General features: G+C 35.1%; 1 long non-coding RNA gene and 1 pseudogene across 6 annotated transcripts; both read right to left on the bottom strand.

Moving 5' to 3' along the window:
- Nucleotides 1-1,249: 1,249 nt before the first annotated feature.
- Nucleotides 1,250-6,328, bottom strand: LOC147521760 (uncharacterized). Of its 6 annotated transcripts, none has more exons than XR_015209802.1 (7): nucleotides 6,060-6,328; nucleotides 5,116-5,228; nucleotides 3,663-3,877; nucleotides 3,049-3,119; nucleotides 2,313-2,384; nucleotides 1,924-2,059; nucleotides 1,250-1,823 (listed from the first exon to the last, which is right to left on the bottom strand). It is a non-coding gene; the product is annotated as an uncharacterized LOC147521760 (long non-coding RNA). The 6 variants fall into 6 exon arrangements; XR_015209793.1 differs by having other exon boundaries at nucleotides 5,122-5,239; XR_015209790.1 differs by having other exon boundaries at nucleotides 5,122-5,256.
- Nucleotides 6,329-18,653: 12,325 nt separating this feature from the next.
- On the bottom strand, nucleotides 18,654-19,849 carry LOC147521761 (accelerated cell death 11 pseudogene; annotated as a pseudogene).
- Between the last annotated feature and the right edge of the window lie 4,088 nt (nucleotides 19,850-23,937).

Here is a 23,937-nt window from a genome sequence, read left to right on the forward strand (position 1 = left end):
TTCTTACAACAAAAACAAAACATTAGATAAAAGACAGGCGACCCCGTATTGAAAGAAATACAAAAAATAAAAATAACTTGCAAAGCAATCATCGTCGATGGTGAAGCTATACTTCTAAACAAGGAAAAAAAATTAAATGAATTTTTGGGGAATGAATTATGGCCAAATTCACATAATAGGCAACACATTTTTTTTTATAGCACTTTGGGCATCGTGGTCTCCAAGTTTCACAATATAGGGCTTATGCTAACTTTTGTATCAAATAGTTAACATTAGCTTATATGGACACTCAATTAAACATGTTGACCACTATACTTATTAAAATAAATAAATATAAATATGAAAAAAAAAACATTTAAATACAACTACATATGTGGCATTTTTTTTTTATAAGATATTTCTCTTATAAACTTTACAGACATACAATACGTTCAATACATACATGTTTAAGATCATTATTCAAAACACCTCCCAAAAAGTAAGGGGATAGTTCTCCTATATTCTAGCATCGATCTTATTATTGTTGACTAATAATGTCCCAAAATCTACTAGAATTCATAAAGTATAAGAAAATAGATCGATCCCTATTTTCTATGTTCTTTTATTATTTAGATTAATAAAATATTCTTTATAAAAAAAATTAAGAAAATAGAAAAAACAATGTGGTGCCAATAATGTTAATATAATTGACTTTAGCTGGAATTTCACAAATTAAATAAACTAGCAAAAGTGCACGTGCCAAAGCACGTGAATTACAAATAAAAGTTACCGCAGAGTATATATGAACATACGCAATACAAAGTGATAACAAAGCACAAAACAAAATTTATTAGACACGGATAGAGATAGAGTGTACACTATTTAAATGTTGTCAAATTTCTATGAAGAAAGTTAGCTTACAACTGGCTTAAATTGAAGGAGACAATTCACAAAATATTTAGCAAGAAACTCAAATCCTATAAATGTCACTGCAAAAGAAAGCGCATTGATTTATTCACTTCACAAAATTATCAACAAATCCTTTACAAAATGATGTTAACCAGCTCCGCCTTTTGTTCAATTCAAAATCAGATTTGAAAATGTTGTTAACAAAAAAAAAAACACACACACACACACACACAACGTAAGAACAATATATAGCTTAAAATCTAAAATAAGTAATGAAGATAAAATTTGATACTACAAAATTTAGAGAGAAAGTTGTGTCCGTTTAATAGTGTCGTTGGTAGAACTTGAAATGGACCCTCCCTTGAAGAGCTAGCATAGATGGCTTGTTATATTTTTTTTGTTGATGGTATATGATACATTATGGTAAAAGTACACACAGTTCTTATTCTATAGATTCCTAACTTTCCTTGACATAATCTGCAAAATAATAGAGAGCAAGGGATATCGTCCACAAATCTCAATGAGACCTTCGAGAAACACGCCTTGCACAACATTCTTAGTAAAAATTACAAAACCAAAACCCCGATGACCAGTTCTCTTTGGGTCATGCAATAAATGGGTAATTAGATAAGTGGGATTATTTATCATATTTTTTCATCATTAGAACTTAAGCCCTTTCCCATAACGGTGAAGGTGTGAATTGAACCCAATACCTTGGGCCCAACCTCCCAAGGTGACTAATAGGCAACGGGAGTTGAGTGCCAATTCAATATTAGAAATGTTAAATATATGCACAAACCTTTGGAACATAAACATCTGCAATACGACCAAATCTGCCAAAATACTAACGAATATCATCAACGTTAGCCTCCTGCGGGAGCCTGCCAACAAAGATATTTTTTCGCCCAATCCTCTAACTGGTTCAAACAGTACTCCTACACCATTAACAAAGTCAACAAATTAATTGAATTTGCTATTCGATACATTTGAAGTTACTCCAAGCATTCACATAAACAGAGTAGCAATCAGGCTTACTACCATAAGCTGTTGCTGGGTGGTCATATAATGTAGGAGCACCTAATGCAACATATCTAGTTGCCAATGTCATATAGGAATTGTATGCTTCATATCTCCCATGACTCACTATGCTAGGTGGCCTTGTGTCCTCATCCTGAAATTAAGATTGATAGGGCTCATATATCAAACGCATTAAGCAAGAAAACTACAGGGATGGAATTGTTATTCTCATGAAAACAATACTTTGTCTCAATGGTCTATGCTCATGTCAATCCCTGGTCGGATAATTTCCAGCTCAATTTTATGTGCTTGCATTACTAATAAATATGGAAAGCATAGTCCATATCAAAGAAAAAAAAAATCTAATCAGTCTTAAGCGCTAAAGAAAAATGGTTCTCGTGAATTGCCTTTGGTGTTACATGATCAATGACAATAGTAGAACCTTCCCATTCATGAGTACGTCAAGGAGTCCACATAATCTGAAACAGAAAAGCAACTCTTTTAAATCTTGAGAAGTAATGCTACGAAAGTAAACTTAAACTTATATTGCATATTCACTATTTTATTTGCAAAATTATATACTATAGGAAATGTAAACTAAATAATCAATCTTGAGAATCTACACAGCAGGCAAGACAACATACGCAGCGTTGATTTTGTAGATAGTCATCCCTACCCTATCAAGAAGACTTTTTCACATCTTGTCTTATATGCTGCTTATATTTGAGGCTAAGACTCAATTTACCCCAATATCATAATTATCTTATTTAACCGGTAAGCTGATCAACATATACCAAAAACAACCAGAACACAAAAGATCAATTCCAATAAGAGATCACAAAAACAATGACTAATTGATTAAAAACCACTAAATAGAATCCCCATTTTTCCCTCTACCACTAAACAATTTGAAAAAGGTGCACAACAAGGGAAACAATCTTATGCTTTCATCTTTGTTGTAGAAAGTTGTTTATGGGGTGTCAACTTTTAGAGCTTTTATCATAACTGACATTAATATATGGTCAGTACAAACGGCCATAGATGCATGGTTGTGAGTCCAGAAACATGGTGACAAAATATTCATAAACATGAGAATAGGTAATCTAAATTGCCAATTTGTCGAAGATGGTAGAAGAGAAATACCTTTAAGACTCTATTAACATTCAAACATTACTCAGATATCACTCTCCAAAATACATCACTGGATCAGGCACCTAGAAAAACACTGTATAGTTGTCAACTTCAAGTTAAAAAATCATGTCGATCTATAAAACACAAATACACAATGATATAAAGTTGAGCCTCAGTTTAGAATAGAGTTCCCTAAGGTCCTTCGTTATACAACCCAATATAACTCCCCAACTAACACCTAAAATACTCAACCATTTTTTGGTCACTTGGTCGGGTTCAAAGGCTTTGTTGTTGTCTTGACAAACGGAAGAGCATCGAAAAGCAAAGGCCTGATTATGTAAGCCTATTTGTCATACTTCACATTTTATGGTGTAGCAGTTTTCACTATTGGAGCCTCAATGCCTTCAATCAGTACCCATAAAGTAGAAGGAGCTGAGCTTTAGGTACAGGAACGCGGTAACGGGCTTGATAAACCCACAACATTGTTACTTCTTTTACAATCATGTCTTATTTGTCTTCCGATCACTATGTACACACACATTCTGTATAGTTTGAATCTCACCTATACAAACTCTACCTAAAGCGTCAAATATGCTACAGGCAGACTTGGGATAAAGTTTGGTTACCTTAACCATGGGATGACCAAAAGGATTACAATTTTTCACTCCCTTAAAAACTGAAAAGTCTTGCTGAGGTCTTGAGTATATACGCTCAAGCTTTTTAGACACAGCTTCCTTGGCAGAAGGGATATGCTTAACCAGCATATCAGTGAAGCCTATGGCAGACCCAAAAACAGAGCTGCAAGGCAACCTTAGCAGAGGCCGAACATTCAACCTATATGCTGCATTACTAAGAGTGATGCCATATCATATCCAACTCAAACTAAAATAAAGTTCATTGGTGATTCAAGGTCACTTGAATAGAAGACTTATAAAAGTTGAGCACAACTTCAAGCATCCGACAAATTAACTATTTAACTAGTGATGTTACAGATAATTTAAATAACACTATCATAGCTGCCTATGTTAACACTGTAAGCATTGCATACCAACTCACGTTAGAAGGGTTGGATAGCAAAAACTAAAAACAACCAATGCCAATACCTTAGCCTAACATCTAAGCATGAAAAACTTTAGAACTGCAAGGTAAATGTCAATTGACTCAATTCTATTTTTCAAAGAAATAAAAAAGAGTGTAGATAACTCGAACACAATATGTTGTCCATTCGGCAAATGATGCACTTTGCACAGTGGTGACAAAGATTCCAGGACAAACTTTTGTTTTCAGTGAAACAGGCCCCAACCATTGATCTAGTCCCTCCCAGCTTCATTTTATTATTATTTTTTATTATAGTCTACTACTAATATACGACCAACACTATCGAGTTCCACATGGTATTAAGCTCAAAATACAGACACGGAAGAGTTAGAAGGTAAACTATATGTTCGCATACTTATAGTTTTCTCTTTCTATCATGAACGTCCAATCCATATATGTACTGCATAATTGCACTGAAAAGATTCCACACACAGCACACCAGCCACAAAACTTCAAGCAACATTGATGCATCAGTAAAATTTAGTACTAAATCTAAAGTTTCAAGTTAAATATGGGCAATTCTAGTAACCACATGGTCTTTTATTTCCAGTAACAATTTGATATTTCAAATCACTCCACCTTTCGTTCCTTTGTTGATCGGCAACAAACCTAACACCAAATATTAATAAAAACCCCAATACCATTAACATTGACAAATAATTGTAGGTAGAAAAGAATTATCGATTCAAAAGTATTGTCAAACCTATAAAATTTGTGCTGCTTGAGCCAAGGATACGTACCCTCATATATATGGTGATTACTCTCAACTGGTTTGACATGTATAGAGTTGATCGACAGCCAACCCCAACGCCTAATATTAAAAACCTTAATATGGCAAAGCGAAAAAGGATGGTCTATAAGGCGGTTACGTATGCTAGAAGAAGGATATCATTGTAATAATGCATACTCTTTGCAAATAGGTTGATCATCACAAGTGACAAAGAGATTGCAAACTTCACATGAAAAGCAAGGAATCCATACCTATACCTTGAAAGGTGATAGCAACTTCTTCAAGTAACGTTACCAATAGACCACCATAAGATCACTCCAAGTCATCCTCCATTATGAGGTCTCGCATTTGGAGGGAATAGTAACTGTAAACACACTATAGCAGCCAAAAACCTATTTTGAAAAATTCAGTTCAAACAAATTGTCAATGGGAGGAAGAAAAAAGAGAAGGAAGAAACCTTTTAACAATGTACAACCATTAATCAATTCATGTGTAAGGGCCCCAAACCAAAATTATATCCAAAAATTAAGGATTTAAGAAATACAATAATCCAAAAAAAAAAAAGTGACTTAGAAAACAATTATTTTGATAGAATAAATTTACTGCTCTAGAAGGAAGAATTATATACCGAAAAATGGTATCAAGAGAGCCACAGAAAGTATGATGATCACAAAGATATCAAGTTGAAGCTAAAGTGAATCACACACCTTTTCCTAATTGGGTAACAAATGAACTCCTCCTCTCTAAACCAAGTTAACCCACGATAGCAGATGACCTATATAAGAATATTAAGTCCACAACTCGTCTGAAACTGTGAACCCTTCATGGGATTTGCAAATTGATAAGCTAATCTTAAATGTGAACCCTTTATGTGAGCTAAAACGTGTTTTTCGGCATGGAGACCACTCTTGATAAAATGTGTTTTTTTTTAACACTAACAATATTGAAAACCAATCAGTTATTGTACAACATCAACATATGAAACCATTGAACCACATTAACACGCAATATCTAATATACACCTACGTACACAGATGAACCTTGAAATTCAGTCCATGTACCGACTTCATAAATCATGCATTTAGAAAAGAAAAAATAAAATCTCATGCAATATATAATGATACTTGCACACAAAAGAAAGTTAAGCAAGGAAAAGTAGTATAGGTGAGAACAAAATTGATAAAACAAATAATACCTAGATTGAAAAGTAGGGTTTGCACTTAGAACCCTCCATTCCGCATAACGAAAATGAATTGGACGGAATTGTTCCAGAGCTCATTGTGTGAAAGAACCAAACACAGCGGTTCTGTCAATGTAATGCAATCAACAAGCTCAGCTTGTATCACCAACCACCCCTTCGAAAGAATTCGAACTCAATGACAGAACCGAAAGTCAAGTGAGCTTCCAATTCAATCTCCTTGGGCAAGGTCCCATATAACTGATTGCTACTAAGAATAAGCCTCTGCAGGCATTACTAAAAGAAGGGCTTTTTGTGTCACTTTTTTTTTTGGCTCGTGTCACTTACTAGGGCTGATGTGTCACAGAGAGTTTTGATGTGTCACTTTTTTATAGAACGAGGGCTGATGTGTTGTTTCTAGGAAAAGTGACACGAGTAATTTTATTTTTTGTGTCCCATTATGTGAACGTGACACTAGTGGTTTGCCTTGTTGTGTCACTTCTGGGTGTAAAAAAATCGAAAACAAAATTAACAAATTATTGAAATACATAAGCGACACTAGTAAATGAAACTCAAATTCGTGATTTGGGCACGTAGCTATATTTTTAGGATCCCTCCCAAAAGAATTAAAACTTAACTAAACCTAACAGCAAAAGAACACTTCAGGTTAAAAAAGATAAAAAAACATAAGAAAAAAAATAGAAAAGAAAAACCTATGTCTCGCAAAAATGCTGAAGAGACCTCACCGCTCTTTCTCCTAACTAATTCTCACCGGCGTTCTAACACCACGCGCTCTCTCCCACCCAGCAGTCTCTCGTTCATCCCTCGTTCTCCGTCCCAGTTCCCTTTCCAGCTGTCTCTCTCTCTCGCGAGCAAGAAAATAAAGGTAATATTTTTTTTCGTTTTTATTTAATTTCATTGAGCAAGTTCTACCTTAATGTTGAGCTCTGCTCCTAACTGAAGGAGTAGCTAGCCGCTGTTGCTATGCCGTGTTTTACGATTGTAGCTGGGTTGGCTTTAGAATGAATAGCAAAGGGAAGTCCAGAGAGAGATGAAGTTTATAGTCAACCTCTGCCTCTCAGATAGCCTTCTTTTCCAACACTTCTATGTGGAGATGGATGTAATATTAATATGATTGATAGTTACAGTTTACTATTATATTTGCAGTTTTCAAAAGTCTCAAATTTATGGCTTGGTTCCGGCCTTGTTTCGTAGTGAATTTATGGATTTGAATACTTCTCACACTGAATTCTAATTTGTAAATTCAACTTGATTTGTACCTAGAACAGAGAATAAGGGTATCCAATTGAAATCCAAGCACTGTTTTCTATTTGCGGTTAGATGTGCTCGGTAGATGCTAAAGCCAGAGTGTGATGATAGGCAGCATTAGTGTGGTATTTTATGGTGGAAATGATGGTATCAAACCCACTTTAGTACAAATGTTGCTCCGTGGAGCCTGTGCATTGCTGCTTCATCAATTGATCGGACATTTCCAACTCTACTGGTGGTTGACAGCAACATGACAATCATGGTAAGACTTTTCTACTACTCTCGATGATAAGCCGATTTGTACATGTTTTCGTTGATTTTGACCCTGAAAGAATTAGTCTAACTTTCAGTATAAACTATAAAAATAGCTTTCTCAGCACCCACTCTGATTGCACAGGGGCCTGGCGGTCAATGGTTGGGAACCCTTCATGCATGGTGCATAAACAAAAAGTACTAGTTGTAGTGTTGTACACTTGTACTAAACAGTAACACTAAATAAAGAAAAATATAACCCATAAGCTGTTTAAGATATGTTTGAGTAGTGTTTGACAAGTTTTAGCTCACTCTCTCTGACTTTTTGTTCAATTATCGAACTACTAAAGTTTCCTAATTAAAACACTTGTTATTGCAAACACAATAAATTCACTCTTAATCTTAAATAATAATTGAATTAAAAAGCTTTCGTTTGTACGAAAAAAAAAAAAAAAAAAAAAAAAAAACATACTTCACTTGTAAAACATCAACAAATATCAATACGTCTATGCTTTATGTAGAATTTCCTATGGTTGATATATTGTGATATGCGTCATTCGCAAGACTACAATTCATCTGACCCACCCCCGAAAAAATTTCGGATCGCCTTGAGCCTCTATAACGTTGGTGCGGTGGTAACGATTTCGTGTCTGCTTTCTCTAGACCCAATTATGGCTATATAGTCATTAGTTATCCTTCGAGCCTCTGCTGGTGAAAAATAGTAGAAACTGTGATTACAAACTATGTGGCCCAATTAAAATGTCTAAGATTTCAATTTGAAGCACTTTTCAACATGACACATTTTTTTCTGTCTTCAAAATACCAGGGAGAGGGTTTCAATGTGAAAAGGATGACAGCAAGATGAGGAGATATTTTAGTGGAGGGATTTGCAGTATCGATACATGGAATAAAAGATATGCTTCTGGGAGACTGATTCTATGTTTCTCTACTGTTGGATCAGTATTGAGAAGCGAAGCACACTAGTAGCATTTACTGCCAATGCATTGTTGGAATCTCTTGTGTATTTCTAAATACTAGTGTGTGTGTGTGTACAAAGTGGAGGAGATGAACAAATGGTGTTCTCTCCACTTTAGTGCATAGTAGATAGTCCCACATTGGTTATCCACCACATCGGGTAGGGTTCGGGCCTGGGCTTGGCCTTACTGTTGTGGGTAGTGGTTTGACCAATAGCCTAAACTTGTTTTGCCTTTTTATTGAGCAGCAAGTTTCAGTGTTCTATTAGGAGTTGGTCTCTCTTCCTCCTAACCTCTATAAATAGGACTGTGAGTCCATAGAGAGTACAGACTTGATCAGAAACTCAACTCAAAGAAACAAAAACTCAAACCAGTTCTTTTCTTATTCTCTTCTTACTGTCAGCCGCTAGAGAGAGTTATATTGTTGTTCTAGAGGGTAGTCTGTTCTAGTGCAAAGTCAGGCTGCTGTTAACCATTGAATCCTGTGAGGAAGACGCCATAGTTGCCTTTCTGCACTATTGGAAGGGGCAAAATCTTTCCTTAAGGACGTGACCTTAATCCGCGCTTTGGTTATTCTCGATTCTTGCGTCCTTGTCTCTTCATCATTCTTCGGCTCATCGTTCCTTCGTTTCTACTTTTTAGTTGTTGTGTTCATACAAATATTCTAACAATCTTAAGGAAAGAATTTTTGTAGTAGAACAAAGGAGAGTGCTTTAATACGACAATCAAAAGATAAGTCTTTTATTTTGAGTTATTGTTTGTGTTATTGGGTTATGACTTTAGAAATTTTCTAATAATTTCGTTTTTGGTAGGGAAACCAATTAAAGATTGAATATTTATTGATCTTTTGTGGTTTATCAAACCCTATATGGTTGTAGACCTTTCTCCTACGTTTGTGGGAGTCAAATATGAGATTTCTATCAAGAAAAACGTCAAAGTTCGTCTTTTTGACAGCTTCATCACTCGTTACAGAAACTGCTATAACTTTTAGCTCAAAGCTCAGTTTTGCAATCCGCTTCTTGTGTTGGATAGCTGATTCAAAGAGCTTTCCAGTGGTATAAGGCTTGATACCCAATTCGTCCTGAGCTGGTTTAGAATCACAGTTCTTTTGAACTGTTTTTCTAGAAGGAGGAAAATATGGTAATCCGGTTTTTCAATCGGTTATGTATTGTATTCTTTCACTCTTTGCAATTCTTTTGGTTTAGTTATATGGTGATATTCTTGCCTTGAGTTGCATGCTAGTTTTCTTAGGAGGGAAATCCCTAAGCTTAAACTTCTTTAATAACCTAGTCAACAAATTATACGTGTTTATCACTGAGGAATTAATTGGTTTGACTAGAAGTAGTTTGATATTAATTTTCTTTGTACATATGTAGATGTATGTAGATGGTCTAAGAGAGACCTTAAGATAGTTAATATCAACCACACTCAAATCTTGGATAGTAATTATAATGTATTCAATGCATAATTGCTTACCTTTATTGAGTGAACGTGTTGTTAGACGATGGTTATAATTGTACTGTTGTGAAAATACATGTTAGATGAAGTAACTTGTAGCTTATATCCAATATAGCATATGTTAAAGTTGTGTAGCATGCTAGTTTTGGATATTAATCATCGTGGATTTACTTTAAACTTGATAATAGTTTATTAGTAAATTTTTCTAGTTGAAGACATTAATGGGTTGAGCCATTAGATGTTGTGGTAGTACTTGAGGTCTTGTTGATAGGGTATTCTATCTTACTTGAGCTCATGTAAAAAGAGGAAGTGGAGTCCTCAGTTGTTTTGCATATTTAGTGGCTAGATTTGCTTAAATATCGTATACTTTTTGTTGTGAGGGGTACAGTTAAAGCTTACTTTTCCTGAACCTATGATATGATATTTACCATGTTTGGCATGAATGCATTATTTAACATTGACATGAAGTTTAACCGTGTCATATATTATTAAGTAATGAGCATCGTTGTCTATGAGAGGAAACAATATGAGAAACAATCATACCCTTCTAAACCTAATTTAGTCAAGGAGATGTAAGGTTATGGATTGTCTTCTTAGACAATATCCTCCAGTGACTATTTTAGACAAGGAGGTGTAACGCTTGTGGATTGTCTTATTAGGCATTATCCTCCTATGACTATGAATAAATAGCCAATGTGATGTACAAGTGCGTGGATTGTCTCTCTATACAAGTTGGAATGTTGAATGATGAAAAAAAGAATGATAATGATATTATCTTGGGTAAAACCTTTTTCATCTAATTCTTCTATTCTTTAAAATTCATTTGAACCACTTATGGATTTCCTTTCATATAGATAGCATGAACATAATATAGCTATGTTTAATATGATCCATAATCATAGACTTGAGTAAAGTATATTCTTGTCATAAGAGTGCATATTATTGTTGTTGTTTCTTTTAGTGTTTGTAGCTGTATAATGTGTTTTGCATGTAAGTTTGATTAGGTTGAGTAACCATTGAACTGTGGGGGGTGGTGACCCATATGCATGACACTATTTTACCATAGTTCATCTCACAAGATAATTGGAAAGACACTGAACTACAAAGTATGGAAAGGTCTTTGGCCTATCTAAAAATGTTTGAAAATGTGGGGGGTGTCTTGCCAAGGCTATTGTGAATGAATCTAAAAGATTTTTTTTTTTTTTAGACCTAGAACTATCTAGTAGATGTTCATTGGTGAAACTCATAATAGTGATGTTTGTTTTAGTTGTCATGCGTGATAACAATTTTGTAGATACCACACTATTATTGAATGTCTTATATGCTAATTTTATTTGAGGTTGTGCTTTTTGAAAAATTGGCATAGAGTGGTTGAATGTTCATAATGAACTACATAAGATAATCCCATTATTTCTGCACAAGAAATTTGGAAGACTATCAATGAGTATTTCCACCATTCACGGTGATGATGTTTATATGTTTCTTGAGGAAGATTCATTAACCTATAAGGAAGTTGTCTGTCTATGAGAAGTGTCCTTTTTGAAGGATACAACTCCTCTAAACTGGACTCTTGATTTATTGGGGGATCTATAGGTTGAATTGGATCTTCAAGAGAAAACTAAAACGTGATAGTTGTATTGCAAAATACAATGCTAATAATAATAGCCAAGGGGTTTCAATCAGAGACAAGATTTATACTATTTTGAAACCTTGCTCATATAACTAGAATTTCTTCTACAGAATTCTAAAGACTCTAGTTGAGTAGTTGTGCGGAACTACAATACCAAGTAGTACCAGGTGATGAGCTGAAGGTATACAATTTAGTTAAATCTTTGTATGAGTTGATTCAAGCGCCTATAAATGGCATGAGCAATTCAACAATATATTAGTGTCATATGGATGTCAAAGTACCGTTGTTGATAAAAAAAAATGTGTACTTTCTTTAGAGTAAAGCAAGACATATGTGTTAATCTCTCTTTATTTAGATGATTTAATATCATGAGTGCTAGCATTGAGAATGTGCATGAGACAGAGAAATTCCTATTTGAAACACATCATAAACCATCATTGAAAATGATAGTTTATTATGTTGTTAAACTCATTTCTGTAACTGCTATATTCAGTTGTCAAGATGTTGACGTTTGAATATGGTTGAAGGCCACAGCGTACCTTAAACCAAACCGGCCGGATGGTATAGGGGAATTACGGGCACTATAAAATTGAATGACTGGTGAATATAGGAATTAAAACTCATGTTGGTCTCATTATATTGTTATAGCACTTAGTAGAAATATTTTTCATTGAAAAGTATGGGTATTATGATAGTAAGCATGTGTTAACATCTTTTGTGGGAAATATCCATCTTATGAAAAATAATCTCCTTGTGTTTTCTCATACTAAATATGTCAATATCATTGGTAGCCAATTGTACTTGATGGATAATGTATGTGAGACATGACATTGCCTACATTAATGGCATACTGAGCTGATAACCCATTGTGTCCTTATAAGGAACTTTGATGTATATTGTTAGATTATCCAAGTACTATAGTAGAGCCATTGATTATGGACTGATATTTAGTAGATTTCCATCATTGTTTGAAGGGTAATATGTTATAAACTGGATCCAGTAATGTTTATGTGTTTACCTTTGGTGGAAATTGAGTATCTTGGATATCATCCAAGCTAATCATTTAGAAAAGGCATGTGATGATGCTGAGTGGGTTAGCAACCTCTTGGCAAATCTTCCCATTGGCTCTAAACAGGCTCCTGATGTGTATATGCTTTGCAACTGTCTCATTGCAATAGCTAAGACATGTTATCTTATGTGCAATGGGAAAAGAATACATGTAAGTTGAGATATAACTTAATCAAGCATTTGCTAGAGATTATGTTAGGTTGGACTTAGTTTGGCCACATGTCTAACCGCACCACTTCTTTGGAGGCAAGTGGTTATCGTCGAGGGGATGAGACTTTTGCCTTAGATAGAGGGCTTACACCGACGGGCAACCCCCCCCTATGTGATTGGAGATCCCATGAATTAGGTTCAAAGGGAAAAACAAGTCACCTCGTTGCTCTGGTATGCTATTGTCTTTCTTTGAGACGTCCCACCTTATGACTAGATAGCATTTTTTGTATACTTAGTATAACTTGAATTGCAATGAGAAAGGATGAGTTATTTTACTCTTATTGGAATCCATAGTCCATTTTTTTATAATGAGATAATGTATTTTAACTGCAATGTACACTTGATGGATATCCACCTACGTGAATGTAGAACTGGGTCGGTTCTTATGAGTATTCAAGCAAGTACTCTAGAGCATTCATGGAACACAGGCAGCGCAAGGGCCAAAAAGCGCAACACCACAGAACAGGCATGTAATGAAAGAGCAATGTGGGTGCATGTCCTCTATTTTACTACAAGGGAATGTTGGTTCAAAGATTTTTTAATCCACCACTTTCACGTATTATAAGACATGTTACCCTATGATTGGTTCAAGCCCGTAAAGCACCAGTATCTTATGCATTGTTTTTTCGATTCTCTCTGGCATTTCGTTAACCCATTTCTCTTGTAATATCCTATTCCAAAATAGTGGGGGACTATTAGTATTTTGAAATAGTGGGGGATTGTTGGAATCTCTTGTGTATTTCTAAATATTAGTGTGTGTGTGTGTGTGTGCAAAGTGGAAGAGATGAACAGATGGTGTTCTCTCCACTTTAGTGCATAGTAGATAGTCCCACATTGGTTATCCACCACATCGGGTAGGGTTCGGGCCTGGGCTTGGGCTTACTGTTGTGGGTAGTGGTTTGACCAATAGCCTAAACTTGTTTTGCCTTTTTATTGAGCAGCAAGTTTCAGTGTTCTATTAGGAGTTGGTCTCTCTTCCTCCTAACCTCTATAAATAGGACTGTGAGTCCATAGAGAGTACAGACTTGATCAGAAACTCAACTCAGAGAAACAGAAACTCAAACCATTTCTTTTCTTATTCTCTTCTTACTGTCAGCCACCAGAGAGAGTTATATTGCTGTTCTAGAGGGTAGTCTGTTCTAGTGCAAAGTCAGGCTGCTGTTAACCATTGAATCCTATGAGGAAGACGCCATAGTTGCCTTTCTGTACCATTGGAAGGGGCAAAATCTTTCCTTAAGGACAGCCTAATCCGCGCCTTGGTTATTCTCGCCGATTCTTTGTGTCCTTGTCTCTTCATCAAGCATCATCGCCTATCGTTTCTTTCGTTCTACTTTAGTTCTTTGTGTTCATACAACTATTCTAACATGCATCTGGTTTGATCTTTGTTGAGTCAATGACAAAACAAATCCCAGATGTTGATATCATCCCAACCATTCTTATTGATATCATCCCACGGAAGTCCTTGATTACTAGCTAATTTTTCTTCTTTACAAGTCCCCATGCAAAACATTTTTTTGCAGGTTGTAGTTGTGCATGATCGAACTTGTCTATTTCTTCATCTTTGTAGTATACTGAAAACAATTTTGTAGAGTTGGAAATTACATGTTGTTATCTACATTATTTTCATCTGTCCTGCACATCTTGAACCAATGTTCCTTGCATAGTGGTTGCATTAGATGGGAAGGCTTCACTGCCGACAATGTCCTTGAACTCTAACTATATTTGCACCCTAACAGTATATGCATTCCCAATCTCACTATTTGTAATTGCTTTTAGCTTTCTTAATGTAATATTGTCAAATTTTTCGTTTGTGATTTTCAAGAGACCCAATGGTGGTGGTGCAACCAAGTAAAACAACAATTGGGCAATCATCAAAGACCCTCTTTGTTGCATACTTCTCTTCTAGAGGACCAAGCTCACTTGGACTCGATATTCTCAAGGTATTGTTGAACATCCAAATTTATTTAACTGAAAAAAGGAAAGACATAATGTTAGTTGTAAGTTTTATGTTACTTTTCTAGTGTAGCCGGATATAAGTGCACGGAATCAACATTTTAGCAAAGATGGCCTCCAAAAACGCCTCCAACCTTGTTACCAATCGATCGTCGCTCTATGAATTGGAATTTTTTCAGTCGGGGACATCAATGTCATGCCCCCATGTATGGAGTAGTTGCTCTTCTCAAATCAGCTCTCACCATGATTGGTCACCACCGCAATTAAATCTGCTCTAATGACTACAGTGTAATGCGCTTTGATTGTATAGTAGCAGATTTAAAGTTTGCCTCTCACGAGCATAGACATACATGGCAGGATTAAAGGTTTACTTTTTTATACTGCAAGTGAATGCTCATGAGAGAATCTTGCCAACACTAATAAAGCCAAGGAAATTCTAATTATTAGTAAACGTTGATTTAATTTTTCAGCTGACACTAAAGACACAAGTCATGACAACATTCTTGCCGGATGGTCAATGAAGCTGGCTGACATATGCTACACAACTTAGGTTCTCTATATTGGCTCTTTCTTAAACTCCGAATGAACTAGAAATGCTAGTAAGCAGAATGTTGTTTCATCGATAGAAAATCTAGTAGCATTATTTTTCATATAGTCTTAGCTAGCTTATAAATTGGTGCATGTGTAAATATGGCTAGTAGGCAATGCATTGTCTGCATTATTCATTTTCATAATATTTATAATATATTTTTCGTCGAACAGGTATTGGAGTTCTCTAGCAAGAAGAGTTACACCACTGAAATAGATGAATTTTGTCTTGAATTCATCGACTTTATCCAACAATTTATCTGAGTAGTTAATTTGGGTAAGTGGGCTTCCATATTTTCCCTTTCTTTATGTATATTTACTTTTCTTATCAATTTTTTTTTCTTTCTTGTGCAATATACCCTTCTTGATTCACTTGCTTTTTAATTTTATATACTAGTCATAATGGAATGACGACCTCATGATATGATGCAGGTGCATGGATCGATTAACAGATGAATAGATGACAGGTAGGTTTTTTGGTGTTGGAAGTGCGCGCAACAAGCTAAGATATTGCTAGGATAGCATTGGCGTCATGTAGGTTTTTTTTTTTTTTTTTTGCTTTAATTTATTGTGATTATTTTGGTATTGGAATGACTTATTTTGTTGGGAGTCAAATTGGATAATAGATACTAGGTTTGATCCATGAAATCAATAGAAGTTAATTGTTGTGAATGTTGTTTCTTTTTTCCCAAGTGGATGTTGTTTCCATATTATAAAACAAGTTAAAGTGATTTTGGTTGTGATGTTTTGATAAATGTATGCGGATGTTGTTTCTGTCACAAAGCAGGTTAATGGGATTTTGGTTATGATGTATAGGATGCAGGTTGAAAAATGAATACGATCAAATACAAAAATGAGAAAATATTTTAAAAAACAAATTATTTTCATTTGTCTCACTTTTAGAAAAAGTGACATAATATCTAATAAAAGTGACACAACTGACCACTCTTATGTGTCGCTTTTGACGTACTTATGTCATGCTCTGGTCCAAAAGTAACACAACTAACATACTTAATGTGTCACTTTTGACGTATTTATGTCTCGCTCTGGTCCAAAAGTGACACAACTAGTATACTTAATGTGTCACTTTTGACGTACTTATGTCTCGCTCTGGCCGAAAAGTGACACAACTAGTATACTTAATGTGTCACTTTTGACATACTTATGTCTCGCTCTGGTCCAAAAGTGACATAACTAGTATACTTAATGTGTCACTTTTGACGTACTTATGTCTCGCTCTGGTCCAAAAATGACACAACTAGTATACTTAATGTGTCACTTTTGACGTACTTATGTCTCGCTCTGGTCCAAAAGTGACACAACTAGTATACTTAATGTGTCAATTTTGACGTACTTATGTCTCGCTCTGGTCCAAAGTGACACAACTATTAGTGTATTTAATGTGTCACTTTTGACGTACTTATATCTCGCTCTGGTCCAAAAGTGGCACAACTAGTATACTTAATGTGTCACTTTTGACTTACTTATGTCTCACTCTGGTTCAAAATTGACACAACTAGTATACTTAATGTGCCACTTTTGACGAAATTATGTCCTACTCTGGTCCAAAACTGATACAACTAATGTCACTTTTGACAAACATTGTGACACTCTTTCTTAAAAGTGACACAAGAGGTTATTTTTAAGTGTCACTTTTATTAACAAAAAGTGACACATTTAGTAAGGCTTTTGTGTCACTTTTGGTAGAACTTTATGTGTCGGGGGCTTATGGGTCACTTCAGAATTAGTTTCAAAAGTGACACAAGTGACTTCTTGTGTCACTTAAAAAGTGACACAAAAAGCCCTTATTTTAGTAGTGAGGCCTAACTGCATTACCAATATCAACTGGAAGAGTACCCTCAAAATGATTATTAGCAGCGAAAAATTCCATCAGATCAAGATCAGTAGAACTCCATAGCTAAAGTTATACGAATCTATATCAAGCACCATGAGAGAAATCTCAGATAAGTATGCTCAAGTTATTTAGCACCATTATAACATAGAGTCATAGGCTACAAAACTTAGATTCTATTTCAAGAACCTAAAAGTCGTAAGAAAAAGTTGTTCCTGCCAATAGTGTCGGAGCTACCTATAGCACCAGGCCAAGTCTCCTTGATATATGTAACAAATCAGTAGGTTAGAGTGTTAGACGATAATGTATTACACAACTGTCAAAGTATGTGAGGAACAAAGTTGCCTGGAAACCCAAAACTACATTCAACACAACAATCATTTTTGAATGTTTGCATCAATGTCACCTAAAGTCCTAAACTGAAATACTCTTGCAAGTTGGTGCATATGTTTAAGTTTTAAGTTCCCTGAGACCTCTTGCAAGTAAAAGTAAGATTTAGTGGTATATATGCAATTACACTCTTGCCTTCAACAGTACTCTAGCTTCATATGAGATCCTAACAATGTCAGGGCATGCTCAATGACCATGGGAATATAAAATTATAAGAATATGGCAAACAGATCAATAAATCAGCTTACATTGCATTTAATGAGTAGATAAGTCCCTGCTATTAATAGTAGGCATCCAAGTTATTAATTAAGCAGGTAACATAAACTATTGTAACTATTCTGATAAATATACTTCTAAAAAGTAATCAGTTACACAATATTTCAAACCTACCAATTTGATTTTTTTTTTCATCGATAAAAGATATATTTCATTCCTAGAGAATAATAACTTATTTTTTTGTCCTGTAATAATTACACCCAGCTATGATAACAATAACAACGACCAATTACAAATAAGAACGAAACCGAAGAAAAACTAAATGACATGAAATTAAAATGATTAGCTTTTCTCTTCAAAGACAGTTCTGTTTTGACTCTATTTAATTAACCTAAAAGTAGATATGAAAAACTAACGAAGAAAGGTGCCTAGATTCATAACATAAGCGCAACAGAAGATTGAGAAAGTGAAATAAAAGCTTACAATGTCTAGGTCTACTTGAGCGACCACAACCTCCACATCTTTCACAAAAAATTGTGATCCTTTAGCAACCACATCTCCATTTATAACGACGCAGCAACATCCATCTACCAATATTAAACTTCCCGTCATACATATGATCAAGATCACCATAACTTAAATGTTAGATTCAATAACCTTCTCGACGAAAGATTAAGTTGAATACCATAATAAAGGTGACCACTGTCACAGCCTTGTTGATTACTGTACATGTACGTAAACCCCTCCCCATGAGTACCGGTGGCATTTCTAAAGGCACTAAGACGAATATCCAACTTCCTTAGCTGGTGCTGACTTCCACTTGCATTCATAAACACTTGTACGTATACCAAAAAGCACTACATCAAATGCAGAGTATAAATTAGAGTGCATCGTATTACAACCAAGAAGTTAACATTAGAAATAACTGCTTATGATTCCTGTTGATTAACAGGACCAGTAAGGGTTCAGAGACAAATCCAGCTTATCAGCAAAGATGTGAACAACCCAGCCCATTCAGTCTGAGGCATCAAGTCAATTCATGTTTCACCAGTCAACACCCGGTTCTTTTGAATGAAATAGTTTGTCAGTGTATGCAATGGCGGGAGCCGATGCAACAACATAACTTTGCATCTGTACCTTTGCTGATGCTTATGAAAACATCAAACAACATCAATTGAACCACCTTCCCAGTGACCAGTCTAAACGAATGTTAGAAACTGTAACAAACAGGCAATAAATATCAAGTCTAAAGTGACTTCAACGTTAGTTACGTATTTCAAATAACACAATTGAGTGTTTTAACTCTACTGATTTGAACCATAAATCATGAAATGGCTACAGATTATATTCAAAGTAAGAACTCACTAAGTTAACGTGTACGACAACTGAAGCCTGAGGTAGCACAACCCATCATTCAAGCATATGGTCAATCTCATAGGCTAAGAAATTCGAAAGAAATCTAAAGTACATGTATCTTCAGGTAGATGCACTTATAACATTTATATCACAGACTCATGGTACTTATGATTTGTTTGTGTGTGACGTAGTAATTGACTAACTACAGGAATGCACTTACCATCTTCATTAAGCTTCTTCAAGAGTTGTGCCTTTGTAGGAAGGGCATACATCCCTGCAGCGACAGCTTTCCTGATAGCCTATCCATGGTGGGGTGCAAAGACCTGAGCATAAGCCGTAGATGCTAGACCCTTAAGAGAATTATCCCTGACACATAAAACCAAATGATTACTACCAAGGAGTCTGCTGATTTCTCTACATAATATCATCTGCAAATCAACATCCTATGACCAAAACATGCATCCAAGGACCAGGGATACATTAGAAGCATGTATCATCTTCCCTACTCTAGGAAAGGAGGCGTAGAATTTGTGTTGATACAGGTGGATACTGCACGACAGCTACGCCTCTGAAGCAGTACATATAGGGTCATTATCCAGGGGAACAAAACAATTTCCACAATTGAGATTAACCACCTAGTGAATGAGGTAAACAATTATTCTAGCTGATTTTGATTTCATTATGAATAGCCCACGGAAAAGAACCACCAACATGACTGAGATTAGCAGACCAACAAATTTTCAGTATTTTTGCTACAGTAAGAAACCAAAGTAGCACCATTCCCTCAATTCACGCAAATAAAACCTTAATAAATTATGATAATGCCACTTATCGGGCTAACATTATAATTAAACACTTCAAGAGTGCAGCACACAGAGGGTATCAAACCTAGGTCACCAATCTTTATGGTTGCATTTTGATCTTCTTGTGTTCTCAACAGAACTAATTGGCAAACTCACAACCAAAACATTTGGGGGCTTTAAATCCCCCAAAGATGCGCTTAATGTACTTGTCGACGATGATTCTAAAATTCCTCGTAAATCCAAATGAAACCGTCTGTGCAAAAGTTCTAGTAACCATTAGGCATAACCCGAAAACTATCATTGCATATAAAATTGATTAGGGAGAAAATTTATATCGCACACAAAATATTTTCCAATCTTGGTGGTTGGGGTAGCATACAGTTTTCAGATCTTATATTCAATATGATAATGAGTTATTCAACTAAGAGACGACATGTGCACCACTTCAGACATGCAATTGCAAATTAAAACTAATCAAGTAACTGGTGAGTAGGAAAGATGACTTATTGCATATAATGCTTCCAATTTGGAGCTGTTGCGAAGAATATCGAGAAACACATCCTCTAAAGAAGTTACGTTCACTTGCTGTCCAACGAAACGGTATTGAAAATCTCAGGTCTTTTAATTTTTAGATTTGAAATTGAGAGTCATACCTGATCTAGAGAAGAAAATTATGTTTTTCTTATCCAGACTTTCTTTTTGTTTTTGTTTTGAAGAATGTTTTCATTGTGAGGGGAGATTTGAGAGAGAGAAAGGGAGAAGAAGGCGAGAATGATGGGTTTCCTGCAATAAAGTCGATATTAATGGTAATAAAGTTTGTTGCAAAACTTTTTTTTTTTTTTTTTTTTTCGGAAAGAGGGGAGACGGAAGAGGAAAGAAGCAGAGTGTATGTATGGTAATTAAAGTCTAATTTATGAATAATTAATATAGGGGTATATAATTCATATATTGCGGGTATTTGGTTTTCGACTTGAATTTACACAAATGCCCTCTTTTTCTTATGCTAAGTTAAGGGTATAAACGGTAGTAAAAATTGAAATGACGAAATAGTCCTTTTTAAAGGCATTGAATAATTTGTTTGAATATTTTATCAAAGATATTTAGTGGTAGAAAAAAAGTTGGTCCAATTTAAAAGCTCATGTTAATTATGGTGTACTCTACTAATTGAGATAATTAATAAAACTTCACAAATTAAGAGTCAAATCGAGTGAGAAGGCTCAAAATACATGACTACAATTGTCATCAAACAAAGCCAAAATACTAAAAATAGTTCATGAGAAATCATCATAAAATAATTTAAAAAAAAAAACTCATAATTTTCAACTAAGATGTAACATCACAAAATCAAGAAATCCTCAACATCTTATAAATGTTGAGTAATGTTGTCCCAAAGTTATATATAAATGTTGAGTAATGTCCCAAAATTGACTAGAATTCATAATTTGTGTGTAAGAAAATAGAAGAACAATGTGGTGCTGATAATGTTAATATAATCAATTTTATCTGAAACTTCACAAATTAAAGGAATAATTAATAAAACTTCACAAATTAAGAGTCCGAGTGAGAAGACTCGGAACACGTGACCACGACTGTCATCAAATATAGCTAAAAGAGTAGCCAAAATAATGAAAATAATAAACTTTTGGGATTTGCCTCCCAGTTTCAATTTTCAATCTAAGTGATTTCATTTTATGTTTTTCTCCAGGATTTAAATTGAATATTGAGAATCATATACATTTGATTCAACCTGTTTTATGTCCATCAAATCAATTACAAAATTGATGTTACCAATAGTGTGTATAAGATACATGTATAAGAAAACACGCAAACCCTAAACAAAAGCACACAAACCCTAGGCAAAAACATAAAATTATAAATGTATAAGACCGAGAAGCATGCATGTCTAGGGTTTGCGTGTTTTTAAATCGTTAGCGAGCTCAGACAATATGATTTTAGAAGCATTGAAGGACTTGTAGAATATATGCCAAAGGAAAGAATCCAACAACGTACAGATGCATAACATTGGAATGATAAGTTTATTATTAGCTATTTAGCTCAATGCCTGGAGTACAAAGACAGAAATGTAAGGTGTGCACCTCTGGAAATACTACAGTTCTTAAGTGAAGGAAAGCGATGATGGAAAGGTTTTCCTATCTTTTTCCCTTACTTGCAACATTTATTTTAAGCTTCCACACTCTCACTTTGCTTCCTAAGAGCATCTCTAGGTGGTAGTATAACCTGTCAAATCCTTCAAATTTGAAGGAATAATTCGGAATTTTCCGGAATTTCAACTCTAGGTGGTAGTAAATTCGGTCGTATAACATGTTCGTTCGTATTCTTGTTCGCAAATTTGGCAATTTGGATGCGGATGCGGAGCGACATTGGTAATGTCGCGCGCCATTGCAAATGTAGCCCCAATTTTTTTTTTGACTTTGACCGCACCACGCGCCAGTAGTACTGTCCCGCGCCACTACTAATGTCGCGCGAGTTATTTTTTTTTTACTTTTTCAATTTGGTGCGACATTGGGAATGTCGCGTGAATTTTTTTTTCAACTTGGGGGCGACAGTGGTAATGTCGCGCGACAGTATCAATGTCGCGCAAGGTAGCCCTATTCCAAATTTGCGAATGATATTTGCGGCCACCTAGAGTTTGTCAAAATTTGCAATCTGATTCTCCAAACTTTTTCTTCAAATATGAAGAGTATGCTACCACCACCTAGAAATGCTCTAAGTATGACGTTTAAACACATTACAGATGTTTTATTCAATGTTTGCATATTATGTACAGTATGTACATACTTGTGGAAGAATTTTAGCATGCAGTTCTCACTTTCCTCTACTCTACAATATCTCAATAATATGGCGAGAAAATTCTAATTTTAATTAAATGGGTGTGCAGGAGATGATTGCAAAAACAAAAGCCATTACAACAACAATCAAGATGTTGTCTAGTAACTACCTCCCGTAGAGGCATGCATCCTTGACATAATTCGTGCTAGCACTTTCAGTATTTGAATTACTCTGTGAGAAAATTTGTTCCATTATGGGTGGCGATTTTGATGCCTCATTACTATGAAACTAGCATTTAGCACGTGTTACACATGTGGGCCAGAGAGACAAAATCAATATTAAAACTGAAAAAGACAAAAGAAACAAAACAAAAAATGCGGACACCATGACAGCTTATCCGGCTGGCTCGGCAAAGCCTCTTTATTACGTAGTAAATATTTAACAAGTCGTACAACACACTCTCCTTGGAAATAGCAACTAACTTTTTAAAGAACTTGGAATGGTCTCCAAAGCAGGGCCGAAAATATCAGAAATATCAACAATATATATCGAAATTTGGGTACACGATATGAATATATTATGATTTATCGGATGGATATATTGATATAATTTTGAACTGATATATATTGGATTTCCTGAGATATCGATACATATCGACCAACATATCCGATATTGACTTTGTTGATTTTGACCCATTTCTTATTAATATTTCCGATATGTATCAGTATATATTGACATACACAAAATAATTTTGACCTGTCAACAAAATGATATATATCTCCGATATTTTTGAAATATATCAGTTTTTGGGTACACGAAATATTGTCCAACTTCAAAATTTTAGGCCTTGCTCTAAATAATATCAAATGTGGTAGGAAATAGTCTCTTGAAGAGGGCAACTACAACACATGACCTAGCACAAAAAATCATTTTCGAAGTCGGTTGTGATTGGCTGGTTAAGAGAGAGAAAAGAGGAGAGAGAGAGTTTGACTCGTTATTTTAATGCTCACAGCCAATCAGAATCAACTTCGCACGTTTTATCCTTTCTTGAACCCCTTCTGAACCATCTCATTGAAGGCAAGCCCTC

Source organism: Coptis chinensis, chromosome 1, assembly GCF_015680905.1.
Source record: "Coptis chinensis isolate HL-2020 chromosome 1, ASM1568090v1, whole genome shotgun sequence".
NCBI lineage: Eukaryota > Viridiplantae > Streptophyta > Magnoliopsida > Ranunculales > Ranunculaceae > Coptis > Coptis chinensis.